This window comes from Drosophila ficusphila, unplaced genomic scaffold (assembly GCF_018152265.1).
Source record: "Drosophila ficusphila isolate 14025-0441.05 unplaced genomic scaffold, ASM1815226v1 contig_288, whole genome shotgun sequence".
Taxonomy (NCBI): Eukaryota; Metazoa; Arthropoda; class Insecta; order Diptera; family Drosophilidae; genus Drosophila; species Drosophila ficusphila.
This window is the reverse complement of record NW_025064191.1, coordinates 787,335-804,319: the sequence shown is the minus strand read 5'-3', so window position 1 is coordinate 804,319 and position 16,985 is coordinate 787,335. Positions and strand designations below refer to the sequence as shown.

The window sequence follows — 16,985 nt, the reverse complement described above, 5'->3', positions numbered from 1 at the left end:
AAAAGTCAAAAAAATGGTCAGATATAAGCAGGTTACAAAAAGGATATACTAAATTGTGAAACAGGACGTGATAGAAAGTAAATAAACCGATCTTTTGAAGTTCACTTCAAGCGAACTGATGATGACGTCAAAATCGCTAGATTTCTGCGAGTGTTGTGGACTACGTGTGGATGATGAGTGGACGGCGTGTGGCTTCAGCCTCAGCCGCCCGAGGACAATGGCCATGGACGTGCAACGATGCGTGTGGTGGCGCCTCAACCCCTCCCGCCACTCTCCACACCTCACCACCCTGGCACTTACCACCCCCTCGCCATTTTGAGGTGCGTGTGCGTGCTGCGGGCATCGCTGGAACATGGACATGAATTTTCATTTTGGTTTCGGTTTCAGTTGCGTTTTCTGCTTTGGTTTTTCGAAAACACTTGTATTCCAGTCAGGAGCTCGAATTCGCCGCCAGACTTTTATGAATGGAAGAGTCAATGGCCAGCGGGGGCAGAACTAAGCACAAGTGTCTGGCGCACGTCTGGCCTGCTCTTCCACACATCACGTGTCGGGAACGGTACAGTGATAACGCTTTTGTCTAACGCTTAATTAGCCAAACAAGGAATTGATCGCAAATTAGGTTAAATAAATTTCCATTGGTGGAACTTAAGTTTGTTGAAAATTAAATCAAATTAAAAGTACAACAACTTGTATGTTTACATAAAGTGATTTCGAGAGCGCACTGTACAGAATTATCCACAAGGACACAGGAATTGGGTTGGTAACGGAGCCAACAGGAAACTTATTAAGGAGGTATACAAGGAGCCAAGAGCCATAAGGGAGGGGAACGGAAGGCAAAGTTGGCCAGTTGATGCATCCATCACGTTTACTCGGACACACGAGGCGTCCATTTCAAATAGGAACGTGATGGCAGAAGAAATCCAAACAAAACAGTGAATGCGAAAATCACAAATACGAAAATAAACAAGAACCAGAAAACAATTCAAAGGCGCCTGGAAAACGATCGATGAACAAGTGATCGAGGCGATAAGATAAGAGAGAAATGAGTGAGAAAGGAGCCAGGAGGAAGCAATAAACTAACCGCGATCGCTGATCTGTCACCATTTCTCCTTTCTTCACTCTCTTTTTCAGGAGGCAGGCCAAGCCTCCATAAAACTGACACGAGGTGATAAAATAGCTGGACAAAATGATTTCCAGAAGAATCATTCCTACACCTGAACAAATTATTGTTTAATCTTAAAATTTTTTCAGAAATTTTCCAAATTATTTTACTGTACAAAAAATGGCAAGACATTTAGTGGGAAGCTATATAATACATATAAAATATTTTTAAATTTTTTAAGTGTTTAAAGTCACTGATGCTGCAACTGCCGAAAAAGAGTAGCCGGAGAAATGCATTATCTACTTGTCAGATCTGAGGAGAGTTTTTTTATGGCCTAACTGTTTCTCGATTGTGTTACACAACACAAAGCAAAACAAAACGAAAGCAGTGACAAACAGAGAAGTTCATAATTCAAAAACCACAAGAGAGACCAACAATTAAGCAATAAAACATCGGAGAGAGAATGAGAGAGGGAGAGAGGTAGGGACAGAGGGACTGAATCGAAATGAAATCGGAGTAGTGCAGTTCGGGAGCGTGATCTTTATCGCAATTGTCCGTGCTTCCGATGAAATATTCTCTCCAGTTCCCCCGATTACCCTCGACCCTTCGTTTGCCCTTGGAGCTTGGGTAATAACTTTTGAGTAAAAAGTGATGAACGGCAGTGGCTTAAATCCACTTTTTTAGCTTCTTCTTTCGGACAACATTGTATCAGGACTCTTAAGTATAAGTAAGTAAAAGTTTGTTCAAATTTATTTCATCTCTAAACATATTATTGTTTGGTGTACAATAAACGTTTGTCGTTTTGCCGATAAATTTACTCAATAACGAAACAGAACAAGGAATAATCTGTAAAACCCCTCTCTCTGACTCCTCTCTTTTCCTCCCTCTTTAACTCCGGTTTTCTTTCGCTTTTGCAGGTTGTCGCTCACTTTTCTGGTATTTAGTTGAATAACTCGCGGCTGCCGAAGAAGGAGAAGCTGCGGCGACACAAAAGTGATCAGTTGTGCTCGGAATTATTAATTAATATTCTTGCACCTTCCGAAACTGTGTCGAGATGTGGAGTAGTAACAAGCCTTTCAATAAAGCAGATCATAAAAACAAAATAAAAAAGCGCAACAACTACGATTGCAGACATGACCGTGAAAAGTAAAAAAGAAGAGCAAATAAAAGTGAACGAAGGAGCTGTACCCTAAAAGAATTATAGCGCGTCATGAATGATAGTGTCAAAAGGTAAGCAGAAAAGCTCGTAAATGTGTTCCTTTGCAATGTTTTTTAACGTTTGTTATTTATATAGTGTTTTATTGATTGCATTAAACAAAAGAATAATGCAAATGGTATCAAATCGAATGGACTAGAAAAGGGTGAGTGCTTACATTATTTACTTCATATACAGTGATGGCACTGTACCTCAGGAATACTAACACTAATACTAATATACTATACTCATGCAGCTTCCGAAACTGTGTCGAGACGTGGAGCCTTTCAATAAAGCAGATCATAAAAACAAATTGAAAATAAGTCACAACTACAATTGCAGATGTGACCGTGAAAAGAAGATAGAAAGGAGAGCAAATAAAAGTAAACGAAGGAGCTGTACCCCAAAAGTAATAACGCTCGTGATGAATGAAAGTGTAAAAAGGTAAGCAGAAAAACTCGTATATTGTGTTTGATTGGAATGTTATTTATTTATTTATTTTAGTGTTTATGTAGTGTTTTATTGGTTGTGTTAAACAAAACTGTACTTCAATGCAAATGGAATTTTATGAATAATGAGCAATGCAAAGTGGATTAGGAACGGGGTGAGTGCTTCTATATTGTTTACTTCTTATTCACCTATCACATATGCATACCCCTGAAATACCCTCTGAATTCGAGGCAGGACCTTGTCCTCCGACCAACTCCTCAGTCACAATCCCCGCTTTTCTGCTCGCGAGCTGGAAGCGTGTTCGGGAGCCAAAGTGCATTCCTCGAATGGCTCGAGGTTGGAAAGCCAGGAGAGAGGGGTCTTCGGGCTGGAAGAGAGGTCTTCGGGCTGGAAGACGGGTCTGGCCTGAAGAGAGAGGAATTCGCTGCAGCCATATGTACTTTACTTTTGTTTTGTGGCCCGGGTTTTTGTCAGTTTGTCATTTGCGTTGTTCAATTAATTGCAGAAATCAATTTGAGCAATGCAACTTTACCTCATTGCTGCATTGTTGTGGCCGAGTGTTGTTATCGTTGTGTTTGCCAGTTGATCGATTCATTGGAAACGGATTGGGGAACGAATTGGGACTCGGCCACTGCTGGGTTACTGCTAATTGCTACAAGACTCGGTTCCAGCGGCTAGAGTCTTGGACAGGGTCTTCGGGGTCTGAGAACTAGAAACTCGTCTAGAACTGCACTGCTCCCCCCATTTCTACGTTCTTCTCGGGACTCGGGACTTTCTGCCTCAGATCTTCCGGCAGGCTAAGAAAAAGAGTGTGACAACGCGCGACAGCCTCGAGATAAATCCAATTAGTCCGATATTTGTACTTTTTATGTGAGAATTCCCATTAAAAATGTAAAATGTCATAACAAAACGAGAACAAGACAACAAGTCAGCCGAGAGCAGACAGCGCACATCAAGTGGAATCGCTGGCGGATCGAGTCGAACTGGCTCTACACTAGATAAGCCAGGTGAACTGAGTTGGGAACGGCTAAGCCTCGAGGAATACGTGGCATTTTCGGGATGTGTGCTTGGGTAGTCTCTTTATCAAGCTCCCTAGGGTTTTCCCCCCGTCCCCAAAACATTTAAGAGCTCCTATAGTACTTGCTAATAAAGTTCGTTTGCAAGGTGCGTTCGGTTCTATCGTATACGTTATTAATAAGTCCCCTTGCTAAGGACCAATCTAACGCTTCGCCAGCGATGGCCGATTGGCATCGGGATACCCTGAAGGCGGCCAACGGTTTCTGCTGTAAGCCGTCGATACCAGTCGATACCAGTCGATACCAGGTATCCCATAGATGCGCCTTTGACGTCTGTCGCGCCGACTTCTGAACATCGGGAGATGCAACAACGATTCAAGACGCAGACAGCGACGACGACTCCGCTGGCATTCAATAATTTTATGCTAACAAATGCGATGCGCAGTCGCCGCCGCCGCCAAGTGGCGCTGAGGTTGGGGACGTCAGATCGGAGAGGGGGTGGGGGATCCCAGATCTGCGGTCGGGGGACTGAATCATTTACGGTAACATTAACACTTACCGCGCATTCACCGAGGACTGGGCCGCGCCGATCTCCTCCATGGACTTTCTGCAATAAGAGGGGCAGAAGAAAGCAAAAAGCAAAAAGCACATTTAAGTCGGGCTGTTGAATTCGATTAGCGTGAAGCTGTTACGGCGGGAAAAAGCTGTGGCATTTTCTAAATAAATTAAATTAGCCGATAAATGTCTCGGCTCACTTGTTGGCTGCGCTCACCTGTCGCCCCAGCACAGAGCGTCCTCTCGGTATCTGCAATGGAAACGGAATGTAGTCATGGAATTAGCGCGGGTTCTCAGAGGGACAAATACAGGTGCTCCACAAGGTCAGCAGGAAGTGAAGTGCTGGAGTTTGCGCAAATAGCTCAGGCACGAGGAGCCAGACTTTTAATTTTTACACCCCAATCCCCGAAAGCAATTTAAATACTACCTCATCAGTTAGTAAAAAATAGATTTAAGGACTACCAATATAATCGGAACACAACATTAGCGGGAATCCATCAGAGACATCCGCAAGGTCAACAGGAAGTGGAGGCGCGGAATGGGAGCATAAAGAATCAGCAATCTGCCAAAATTATACAACAACTGGACATTATGTGCTGACTTCCACTTTATAATCAAGTGCAAGCACCGATCTAAAATTTATTGATTTGTCCCTCGGTTCGGTTCTCTCCACTTCGACTTCGAGGTCTTCGTACCTCCGCGGCCGTAAATCATTGCCCCCAGAAAGTATACCCTATTTCGCGGTCCGTCGTTCCGTCTTTGCGTCCTTTTCCCCAAATTTGCTGACCCTTGGATCGGTGGTTTTTCGGCAGTTTGCTGCCTCGATCCATCGGTCGATCGAAACCGTTCAGCTCGAGCGCCGGCGAAGGGGCAGAAATGATTTCGAGTCGCAGTCATGGCAATTATCAAAATTGTAATTTGCTTCGCGGATTTTCTCCCGGCCTCCTTTAATTTCGATTTGATTGAGTTCATCAGTCGCAGGTCAAGCTTTTTGGGAGGAGTCGAGAAAGGAAGTGATAGTGCTGGTCGAAAGATAATAATGAACGAAAGTCGAAAGAGATTCGAAAGTCAAGACTCCTAACACTTAAACCCAAAGGTGATTTCAGGTTTCGCTTTGGTTAAAATTATGTGTATAACTACATAAAATATTTGTTGCCTATAGGGGTCATGTTATTCTCACAAGCCATTAGTAGCTTGATCGCTCTTGTCGGTAGCTCTCGTCAAAAAGCGATGTCCTTGCCAACCAACGAACGCCTCCCACTCCCCACCAGCCCACTGAGAGACACGTGTTCTCCCTCAACGATCGCAGGGGAATGCCAAGGAATTCTCCGAGAAAGGGAGAAAGGGGGAGGAGGGGAGGAGGGGGTACCTCTCCAGCGAACATCTCCTGTGGCTGCTATTTTTAAGTGTTGGCATAAAAGGCTCCTCCAGCAATGAGATGTCAACATCGCTGCGCAATGAAAAAGAGCAAAATAAAGCTCGATAATAACAGATAATTGTGTAGAACATAGGCCAACTATTTGGCCGGACTCCGCTTCAGTATTCCCCCTCCCCCTCCCAGTTCCCCTTCCCCTTTCCCTTCTCCAGTTAAGATCCCCGGCTGAGGGCCACAAATCAAAGCCTCATCAGCCGAGATATAAAGTTCAAGTGATCGAATCGATCGTTGAGCGCTCTCTTGTCGCACTCTCAGGTGAAATCACTTTAAGAATTTCCGAAGACCTTAGGTTTTAGTTTGTATTTGAAATTCGTTTTTAGAAATTTAGTTTTCGGTGAAAAGTGGAAAGAACGTAAACTCTAAAGTAGAGCTCTGTGCGAGTTTGGAATGAAAACTTTCGCTTGTAAAATGCCTCACTCCCACCAACATTTTTTCTGAGTGCTTCGCTGCCGTTCCGTTTTTCTGTGCACTTTGTCTGTCCTCGCATCCATCCATCCATCCATCGATCGATCGACCGACCGACCGACCAGCCAGCCAGCCAGCCATCCATCGATTCCAGTGAGTGTCACCCGGTTCTCCTGGAGCAGAAGCAAGGAGCAGTGGGCAGGGAGCAGGGATCGGCCCAATACATCGTTGTCGTCGTCACTTTGATTGCGTTTCGTGCCCAATTAGTCTCAGAGCACTTGAGTGCGTAAAAACTTGTACCGCACCATAAATAAATTGGCATGAGGAAGACGGGAGCCAGCAGCCAGCAGCCAGAAGTCAGCAAAAGTCGGAGTCTCGACAGAGACTCCCCCTCTGAGTTTTCCCCGCTGCGTTGCCCGAGTTCAGACGTCGTCGTTGTCGCCAGGACTGTCAATACTCGTATAAGGAGGTCCATGGCTTGCCTCTCTGGGCCCTTTTTTCCCGGCTCCCGAACAGCAGAAAAGCCGAACTGGCAGTGGAAATTACATAAGGGCTGGCCAAAGCGACTATTAAGAGGTTGTCCCCTGGCCAAACTGGCCGGCCCACGTCTCACCCCTTGGTCATAATTAGGGAACATATTTCATAATAATAAGGTGTGTAATCTGCACATTTAACTAGCCCTCGCAGCCCTCCAATTACAGTCGCCTTGCGATTGGGGTTGCGCTGTTTGTACATGCTTAAAAACCGATTCGTAAGGTTGTCATCGCGCAAAGATTGCGGATCCAAGCCGACTTCGACTTCGACTTCGACTTCGAGTGGTGATAATATGCGACAGTTTATGTGGGTCAGTCGCTAGTTTCCCAAGCGATTGCCAGACCTAATTCCCCTGAAAACATAATTCACTTTCATAATTCCACCGAAAACATTTTCCGACATCCACCTCCCAGTTGCCTAGTCCGCCCAACCGTATGAAGCGGATTTTTCCCACCGTCCACGCCGAATTGCCGATTGCCTCCGATCGCCGATTGCTTCCTGCTGTTCGATTGGCGAATTTAATCACGATCGTTTCGAAACCCGCTCCTCGAATCTCGCGGATCTGTGGATATTCGAGTGGAGCGGAGCAGCTCCTTCATGCTCCACTCGAAAGCGGCGACAGATCGTATTTACTTTTTGAATGATGCTGTCAAAGGCCCCAAAGCGATTTGTGGTTGGACACTGATCGCACACGCGATGCGATCCCCGCGTCCCATCCTTCGGTGGCCTATCTATCATCATTGATTGTGCCCAAAAGAGACGACGCCGTAATGGAGGAGTGGAAGAGTGGAGCCGCCGGGGTGATAGGATAGCGCTCCTCTTCGACTTGCGGTAGCCGTGGACAATTATTTATATTAAAAGCAAAGTGTTGAGTGCACTCGAAAACTGATAAGATTCTCAAGAAGGTGGATTCTCAATCTTATAATGTTTCCCAAAAAGTAATGGCTTTCGAATTCAATGAAACCCATTGAGCCTTTAAAGCTGGCCAAATCGAATTCCTTGCGGTGTATATCTATGAACTTGAGCCATCATTTCTTATAATTGGTGATCGGTGATCACTGCCCGTTTCGATTTTCCCTCCCCTGATATTTCTGCCTCACTTTGTGGGGCGTTTATTTCTGCTTAATTTTATTTTAACAATTTCGAGATTTTTTCTGCCCCAACAAAGTTGTTGCCTCTCCTTTAACGTAATTTTTGTTTCGGTTTTTTTCTGCTGTTTCCCCGCTTGGCCTTAATATCAAATTTTCGCTCTAAATTCCGCTGATCAATGATTGCCTTTTGCCGAACCCTTGGCTCCAGCCTCCTTCCGACTCCATCTGCCCCACTTCCCCCTTGACTCCCTTCCAAAGTCGCAGACTGACGAACTGCTGTTCGACTGATCGACTTGGACTCTTCTGGCCTCTGCTGATCACCATCGTCGTCAGCCAGATCGAAGCAGCAACGATCCCAGCTTGTCTTCTTTCCGACCTTGCTGTAGTTATTGTTGTCGGCAGGGATTCCAACAATTTCGAAAACTTCTCATACATATTTATAAGTTTGGCAAAGTTTTTGCAAAAAAAGGAGCGTAAAGCTCAGCCTACAACATTTTCAATAATACTCTTACTTGGGAAGAGGGTTCCACCGGAATTTGTTGTGGACAATATTTGGATTTTATTGTAAGTTAAACTTAGAAGTTACACTCCAATGCTAGTGCCAGCAATTGACCAGATAAATTATTAAAAAATCAATCTAAAAAGTATTGTAAATTCTCTTAAGTTTCTTTTATGGAGTGGACAAATATCCCTTACGTAGAGTGTTTAAATATTCGAACAGCTTTTAACAATTCTTCTCAACTTGATTTTTGTCGATGGTGATTGAAGAACTTTCGGGTTGGTCCCTTGGAACCTTTATCTCAATTATTTGATCGCCCGGCAACAGGGAACTCGCTCCCAAGCGGAGGCGATACCCGATACCTAGTACTGCGAGTATGAGTATCGAGTATCGGTATCGAGCACTACTATCTACGCGCAGTCTTTATACATATAGTGAGTGGCTGGTCCAATGTGCAATCCATCGATTTATGAATCGCAGACTAATCATCGTACTAATCCAGCGTTTGCTATTCCACTCAGGGATTTGTACTTTTGCACTCTGGGTGTGCAGGCTGCTGAAATGGAATGGCAGGACGGGAGGGGTTCCTCGGGGATCCGGGGACCCGGGAATCCGGGGGTGGCCCTCACTCACACACACACACGAGTGTGTGCCGTTTAATGATTGTTATTGTAACACGGCATGAATTTCAATTAATTTTACGCGCTACCAGAAGAAGAACCTCGCCGAGGAGGAGTTCCACGGCGACTTGTCTTGGCGTTGATGAAATTGTTGGCTCACTTTGAGTTCGCCGGCAGCAAGGACATCCTTCTCGGCGGAGTGTGTGTGAACGTAATAGCTTTATGCCTGCCGGCTGTGTGAACATCAAACTCATCAACTCGCCGAGGAAAACCTTCCCCAGCAGATTATACTTGGGTGCACTTGGGGAAAAGTCAGAGTTGAGGAAAAGAAATCTAATCAATCGAGGAAGCTCGCTTTTTAATTTTTTTTCATAATATTTGCTAAAATTGAATGCTGGGTAAACAAAAGAGAGATTGCATTTAAGGTTTTTCTAAAGGAAAGTGATTTTAAATTTGTAGGTGGTTGCAGTTTTTCCGAGTGCATTGGCTTCGTCTTTGGCCACTTGAGGAGCCAGAGGCAGCGATGTAATTTGCCTCAACCTGCAACTTGATGCTGCCGCTTGGCTGCCGTTGCATCTTCAGCGGTTCGAGTGGGTGGAGTGTTGAGAGAAATTGAGGGGGATGAGCAGGCGAGGGGTTCAAAAACCGCCGACAGAAAGCCAATTTCTGTTCGAACTTGGAAGAGTTCGTCCTGCTCGAGTGTTGCGCCTCATTTGCATAATTTAATTGAATGTGACGTTGGCCAGCAGAACGAAGGATGCCGCCTGGGAGCCTGCGAACCACCGAACCACCAAACCACTGAGCAAGTGTAGCCCGTAATGCATTTTGGGTGGGGCCTCGGCAACACCTTCGCGGATCGCTGGGTTGGATCGGGATCCCTTGGATGGGGACGGGCTTCGATTCCGATGGAAACTGCTAATTGAACTGAAATCAGCGGCTTTTCTTTGTGGCAGATGTTGTAAGATGTGATAAGGGGCCATTTTGATTAAACTCAACGTGGAAACTGATGTCCGAGTTCGATAGTATGATATATATGTGATGGTATACCAGTGATTTTGATGTGGAATACAATTACAGGATCTGCCATTCTCATCTGAGAGATTTCTTGGGAAGCGGGGTGCTCCTCCCTCCTCGTGGCCCCCACTTCATCGGGGTCCCTCATTTTCTTCATTTGATTCCAAAGCCATTTGCTGATGTTGCCACTTGGCCATCCCGCTTTTGATGTTCGCTGGCCGTTTCTCATATGTTCATTCCCATCATCAGGCTTATGTGTACGTCTGGCCCGCCTTATCCCCACCTCCGTTCCCGCTCCCATTCCCCTTTCTGCCGAATCCCGCGGACGGAGCCAACATAATCGCAATCATAATCTGCTGCATTTTATTTCATTTTCTCGCGCTGAGCTGCGTTGCTTTTCTGTTTGGCTTGTTCGTTCGGCTTTGTTCGGTTTCATTTTGCTCTTTATGCTTTACAGCGATTTCTTAATGGCCGTCTTGCAGTGCTACTAACCCTGGAACCCCCTGAAACCCCGACCCCCCTAAATCCCCTCTTCGCTGGATCTCTCTGGCCATCCGAGTCCACCAATCACGTTCGAAATATAAATTGTTGAAATGATGGTTTTTCACTGCACATTTTGCGGTGTTACCGTTGTCTGGGATGGGGTCCCAGCACCACGGAGGGGGTTATCCAGCGGCGGAGGGGGAGTGGGGGGAGGGGCAGTTGGCCTCGAAAACCGCAAAGAGCTCGAATCCTCTTGCCGGCCATGGAAAATTGTGTGTGGAGATCGCTTTGCGCAATGAAAATGCGGTTCGTGCTTCTGGCTCTCAACCCCTTTTTGGCCCCCCCTTTTCTCGCCGCCCCTGAAGGCGCCTTTTTCCCCCGGAAATCCCTACAAGGAGTAACTACAACAAAGTTGTCGGCCGTAATGAAAAACAAACGTCCCAGCAATTTTCCAGTTAGGTCAAAACTCTTCGGTTTCACTCGCTTTTCTGCTGGTCGGCGAGGCCCCTCCCCCGTCGCCACCCGTTTCTCGCAGTGTAATGTAACTTTAACGAATTAAGGCATAAGCAAAACAAAAACAAAAAGCGAAAAATAAAATGAAAATAATGGGAAAAGGCCAAAATGAAATTGAGGCAGCGTCATCAGGCAGGCGAAGGCAACCCATCGCAGCGCAGGACGGCAAAGGGGCAACAATCACAGTTTAGATTTCTGCAGTCCACCCTTTCCCCTCAGCTCGCTTTTAATATTGCCTGGCCGCCCCGCCGCGTCTCTCGCGTCTTCGCCAATATTCGCCAAGGTAATAACTCAGGTGATTATAGTAATTATGCGTTCTGACGCGATCCAGCCACGGATAACGCTATTCCGATATAATTGAAAAATGCTGATAGACGCTGATTGTGTGAGCCGAGAACTTGGAGTGGCGGAGTCGGGTGTCGGGAGTGGGGAGTACGGGGTGGCAGCCAAAGTCGCAGTTGCAGTTGGAGTTAAAGCTCAACTCCGGAATTGGAAGACCGATGTGTTGGCTAGAGATGGGTCTCCAAATTGTGATCCTATAACTATCGTTGGACTAGGGATAAGTATCCTCTTTATGGAATTTTATTATTATATCTTATTTGGGGAAACTATTTATGAGACTACCAAACATCTTTACAACCTATTCAAGTTTTCAACATACAATCAATCAAGAGATGAGAATAAAACCTATAACCCCAGCTAACCCTGACTGACCATCTCTAGGCAGTAAGAAACCGAAAACCTCAGCCACTGGTAGTCAAAGCTGCCGTGCCTGCATCTCGGGCTCTTCGAGTACCAATCTTAACTGCAAGCCGGGCTCCTTCGCCAGGGCCACCAATCAGAGTTCATGAATTACATCGCCATTGCAATATTGTTGTGGGAATGTCTAAAAGAGGTCTCGGCTTAAGACCGCGTCCGGACTGCCACTCAGCAAACTGCACGGCTATTGCGGCGAAATGTTCTTTGATGCCGATTTCATTTTTCGATATTGAAAATAACCATGCATTATGGAGGAGGAGGCTTTCGAAAGCCCGAGTTCCTCGAGTGGGAAAGCGGAAAGCGGAGGAAGCTGCCCAACTTATCTCGTGACAATCGCCCGACTTCGTGAGGCGTTCATCGTTCATCGTTCATCGTTCGCTTTTTGGCGGCCGCTTGAGTGAGTGTCGAAAGTGTTATTGTCACGTAAATTCAATTAGTTTAATTATGAGTTCGTCGATGTTGGCACCTCTGAAGTGCCCTCTTTTGCCTCCCTGCACTTATTTCCTTGGCGAATTTAATTTTTTCCGAGTTTAATCGCTGATTTTAACTTGGCGAAAGCCGCTTTTGGGTGGGTTTCCTTGTGGTGGGTCAAAAGTGAATCGTTTAAAGTGCCTCAATTTATTTTACAGGCTTTATAAAATCCCATTCATTTACTTAGTTTTTGAGAGTTGTGCATCTGCTAACATACAATTCTGTAGTTACAAATAAAGAAGCCTTGGATGATGACATCCTTAATTTAGACAAACGATAATATTTAGAACTTATTGACTTACTTATCCCGCCCACAAACTATTTATTTTTTGGAACCCCCTCCCTTTTGAAGAAATAATCCCCGTGAAGTTTCCATCCCCAAACGGGAAGCATTTAAGTGGATTAATTTCCCTTGTAAGTGGGCAGTGCCATCAATTGTCTTGGCTTCTCCCCAAAGTTGGCCCATTGGATGTCAGGTGGACACACTTCCGGCATTGGCAACGCCCCCAAAATTTGCATGCAAACTCCAGCGAAAGAGACAGACGATGGTGGGTGCGAAAGAGAGGGGCAGACTTGGTGCGGTGCAACGGGATGCGAAGTCCTGCTGTAGCTTTATTTACCTGTAGTAGGGGAATCCCTGCGGCACATGCAGATCCATCGGCATCCCTCCGGCGGAGCCCAGGTGCGGATGGTGGTGCGGATGCGAATGCGGATGTGGATGTGGGTGCGGGTGCGAGTGCGAGTGGTGGTGGTGGTGCGAGTGGATGGGGTGGTGCATCGAGTGGTTCTGGACATGCGCCGCAGCAGCCGCAGCGGCAAATCCGGCATCGGAGGCCATCGAGTGGTGGCCCAGAACGGCGGCCCACGGCGACGCCACGAACCCACTGCCGTGGTGCTCCATTCCAGTGGCCAGAGGGTTCCTCTCTTCCTATATAAATCTGGCTATATGCGGCCGTATAAGGGTGGATCCACCATAGACCGACAACTTATCGTAGGGACGCAAAGAATGCTTACTATTTGGGATTTGAAGTCCTTAGGTCAATAAAAATATGTAGTACATAAAAAATGTTTTTATTTTTTGTTTCAAAATTTATAAGCACCAAAAAAAAAAAAAACATTTATAAATATCAGAATATATCAGAAAAACATAATTTCATATGCAAATAAGTAGACAAAATGACAACTAATTGTTGCTTTATTTCTTGCTGTCCCTACGATTGATGTCGTATTTTGAAAGCCATAAAAGTCGACCCACCCTAATGCGAGTATTTATCTTCGGCGATAGCTTTTCAGCTTTTCAGCTATTTATCTTTGATTTGATGTGGTCACACGCACTCTCACAGAGACACAAGCACTTGGGGATTATATAGACGTATTTGCACATTCCGTTTGGGCCAAGATGGCGGCCATTATTTACCGTTAACGCGCATGGCTGTTTTTCGGGAGGTGGTGGCTCCAGTCAGCCCCTCGAAATCATCCCTGACCCTACCAAAAGAAAAGAACCGACGGCATCCGAAAGGAGCTGCTGGTTAGCTGGCTTGTTTGCGAAAACAAGTGGCTGAAAGTGGAGCCGGGAAGCCGGGACGCCCGAGTCGCAGGCTCAACCTCTCAACCTTGAGTCAGGGGGTCCTTAGGATGTACGGGTGCACGGACACTACTGTTCTACTGGAGGTGCGACTGGGAGCAGGGACGACGGATCTCTCTCGCATCTGGGCAGAGCCTTTTCTTTCGCACGTTTTTGGTCCGCGTTCACCTCTGCACGGCACGAAAATTGGCGATAAACTATCGCCTCGCCTCGCATCAGGAAACATGGTCGGTCGCCTCGGTCGCTTTGGTCGCTTGGTCGTTTGGTCGGTTAGTCGGTTGGTCGGTTGGTTGGTTGGTTGGTCGGTTGGCTGGTTGGAGGTTGTTGGATGGCTGGATGTTGTTGGTCCGAACTCCAGAGCATCGTCATCATCGTCATCTCATCGGCATCGGCGCTGCATCTGCGAGTTTGGAGCGGCGCATGCAAGCTGCAAATGGTGGTGGAGCAGGTTTTCGCACGGGAGAGCCGCCGACTCACACAGATACAAACCCACACATCGAAGCCTCGCAGCATCGAAGCATCGAAGCGGCTCTCCAGCATCCACACATCGCGCACATACATCATGTTCTTGGTCTTGTTTTCGGTCTCGGGGAGAGACCTCCTCTCTCTCAGAGAGCCCCGACCACCTGGTCTCCCATCCCATCTCGCTCCCTCGCTCGCGGCGTTCTCTGGAGAATTCGGTGGGGCAACTCTCAACGCGCCTACGGTGATGTTCACGTTCTGAGCGTTCTGTGGATGGTGTGTGATGTTGTTGGGGGCGCGATAAGGAGGCCTACTGGGGAGTCATTTGTTCCCATTATGGGGAGGCTCGATTCGGAAACAGTTCGGGCTGGAGGGGGATTTGTTACTTATCGAAAGGATAGGTCAAGAATCGACTGCAAGCCCCTAGATGTCTTTATGCCAACTGAGAAACTAACAAGACACCAATATTATTGAAAGTATTACTAACTATCTGTGTGCAGGGGAAAAGCTATTGGTTTACTATTATTTACTGTCTAGATTCACAAAGCATACGTAATCGAACTAGGATCTCCTAGCGTGGCCACGACTATTATGTTGAGATAGTTCTCCCTAAGCAATTCAATTCGCATGAGCAATCCCTGCCAATTTCCCTCTACAATTGTATTAAGAGTCATAATCCATAAGCTCTTGCCCAAGAAACTTCCTCGTATTAGCCACACCGAACATGTCTGGCCCAGCACCCCCACCCCACCGACCTGACCCGTTCCCACAAAACATTTATGACTAACAATATTTCCATTCCCATTCTCATAGCCATTTCCCGCAGAAGGGGGAGATGGGGCACGGGGCACAGGGGAGGGCCTGACAACTTAGTTAAATAAGGCGCCACCTGTCAAGTGATTTTCAATAAAATAAATTCGTGATTACACGACAATATCGAAACGAAAAATCCAAGAGATCAGCACAACAATAACAAAAGACTCCCACGGGGAAGGCTGCTGCCCCCCCAACGAACCTTCCTGCCCCATCGCACACGACTTGGGCTTCAGGTTGTGAATCCTTGCCACACACTCACACAGCCACACGCCCATGCACTCATATAGTCATACAGTCATATCCCCAGGCAGACGGAGTCTCCACTTCTGAATCGCAATCGTGCAGGGTCAACGTCAATACTGAATGTTGTCGCCGTTCCAACTGTCCGTCCAACGGAGCGTCCGTTCGCCACTCTGTCCGTCCGTCTGGCCCGGTGTCTTGGCTTGTTTACAGTGTGCAAAAATCATTTGGACAAGTTGACAAAAGCTCGTTTGGAACGTGAGTAACATGAGTTGGGCCCGAGACTCGAGACTCGAGATTCGAGACCTGAGGCTGTTCTGGCTTGCCTGCCTGCCTTCGTCGATTGCCGTTTTCTGTGGCCGTTTGGCTGCTGGCCGTTTGGGCTTTTGGAGCATCTCGAGTATCTGAAGTCTTAATTCTAAACATGGCAAATGTGCTTGGAGCGTGCTGCTTAGCTGCTACTTTGCTTCGGCTGCGGCTTCGGCCTGAGGCGGAGAACAAAATGGAATGAGGCCTTGCCCCCAGCCAACTGACCTTTGGCTGTAATGAAATGATATCCCAGATCGGAATGTTTAGGTCCTCGGCTTAGGCCGACGGGCTTATTGGTGGGTGTGATAATGATGATTGCAAAGGAGACTTGCCAGAGTACTAAATGATTGCATTAAAGAATAATAAACTCTAAACTTCGAAACTCTTGAACAGAAATGTTTCACCTATAGTCGGGAAGTTATTCTCCATCTTCTGAGCGGAGCCATGTCATCTGAGCTTTTCTTTCGCATCACTCAAACTAAAAGAGGAAAACTAAACGCATATCAGCACGAATCACCCATCCGATATGATATGATGACCCCGACTGAGAGGAAGTCCATCAAGCATACAAAAATGTGCGAGTCACGAGTTGGCCATGTAATTGCCTTATGTAAGACCTTCCTTTCGTATATGCACATGCATCCTATGTACCTGTCAGGATATCGAGTGAGGCTTCAAGTTGGGAATATGTGCTAGAATGTACACAAAACTTGAGCCGGAGGTGGAGGTGGAGGCGGGAAGTATTTGCCGTGGTCCTGCGGCACGTGACGAGCATAACAGAGTGTGCCAGGATACAGGATGCGCTGAAACTTTGCGTCGGGATTACGATTCTCAGTCCGGCCAGGAATCCCCGGGAATGAGTATTGATTTTCTCCGGGCGAAAGTTAACTGAGCCTGCTGGCGGTTCTAATTCGTAAACTTTAAAGTAGAAACTATGCGTCGACTGATTTATGTCCCTGGATTGACGGGTTTATCAGTCGATCGGGGAATGTGGCAAAGACCTTCTCGAACCTGCACTTGGACGGATCGTATCGTATCGTATCGGATCGGATCAGTTTGATTGATTCGCTGAAAGTGCGACGAATGGAAATTACGAAAAGCCAAGCAAAACAAACGAATAAATCGAGGCGACCGATCCGCACTGATCCACCGATCCGAACGGTTTTGAGGGGTACGTGTTCGCCATATTAAAGGCCCCTTAAGAGCGAGGGTTGGGCATTGAACATACACTCGAAGAAACAATAGAAATAGGAGAAATATCCTAATAGGTAATGGGAAATATTGGGGAATGCATAGCAAAACCGTGTTGCCAAAAGAAAATGTAAGCTTCAAACGAGCACTCAATTAAAAAGAATTTAAATCCATATCAAATACTCTCGAAGTATGTAGACAGTTTTTGGGAGTGCATTTATGACCACAAGTGGAACCTAC

The 16,985-nt window shown here is 46.5% G+C and overlaps 1 long non-coding RNA gene across 4 annotated transcripts in view; it reads left to right on the top strand.

Annotated features, from left to right (window-relative positions):
• The window catches only part of LOC108099002, a 259,141-nt gene that overhangs the window by 207,941 nt on the left and 34,215 nt on the right, over nucleotides 1–16,985 (top strand). For 2 of the 4 annotated variants that reach the window (XR_001771897.2, XR_001771896.2), the window contains exons 4-7: nucleotides 2,020–2,332; nucleotides 2,397–2,463; nucleotides 2,554–2,741; nucleotides 2,802–2,901. This is a non-coding gene — a long non-coding RNA (uncharacterized LOC108099002). Of the gene's footprint in view, nucleotides 1–1,632; nucleotides 1,830–2,019; nucleotides 2,333–2,396; nucleotides 2,464–2,553; nucleotides 2,742–2,801; nucleotides 2,902–16,985 lie in introns of those variants that run through there. The other 2 variants (XR_001771898.2, XR_001771895.2) reach the window with 2 other exon arrangements.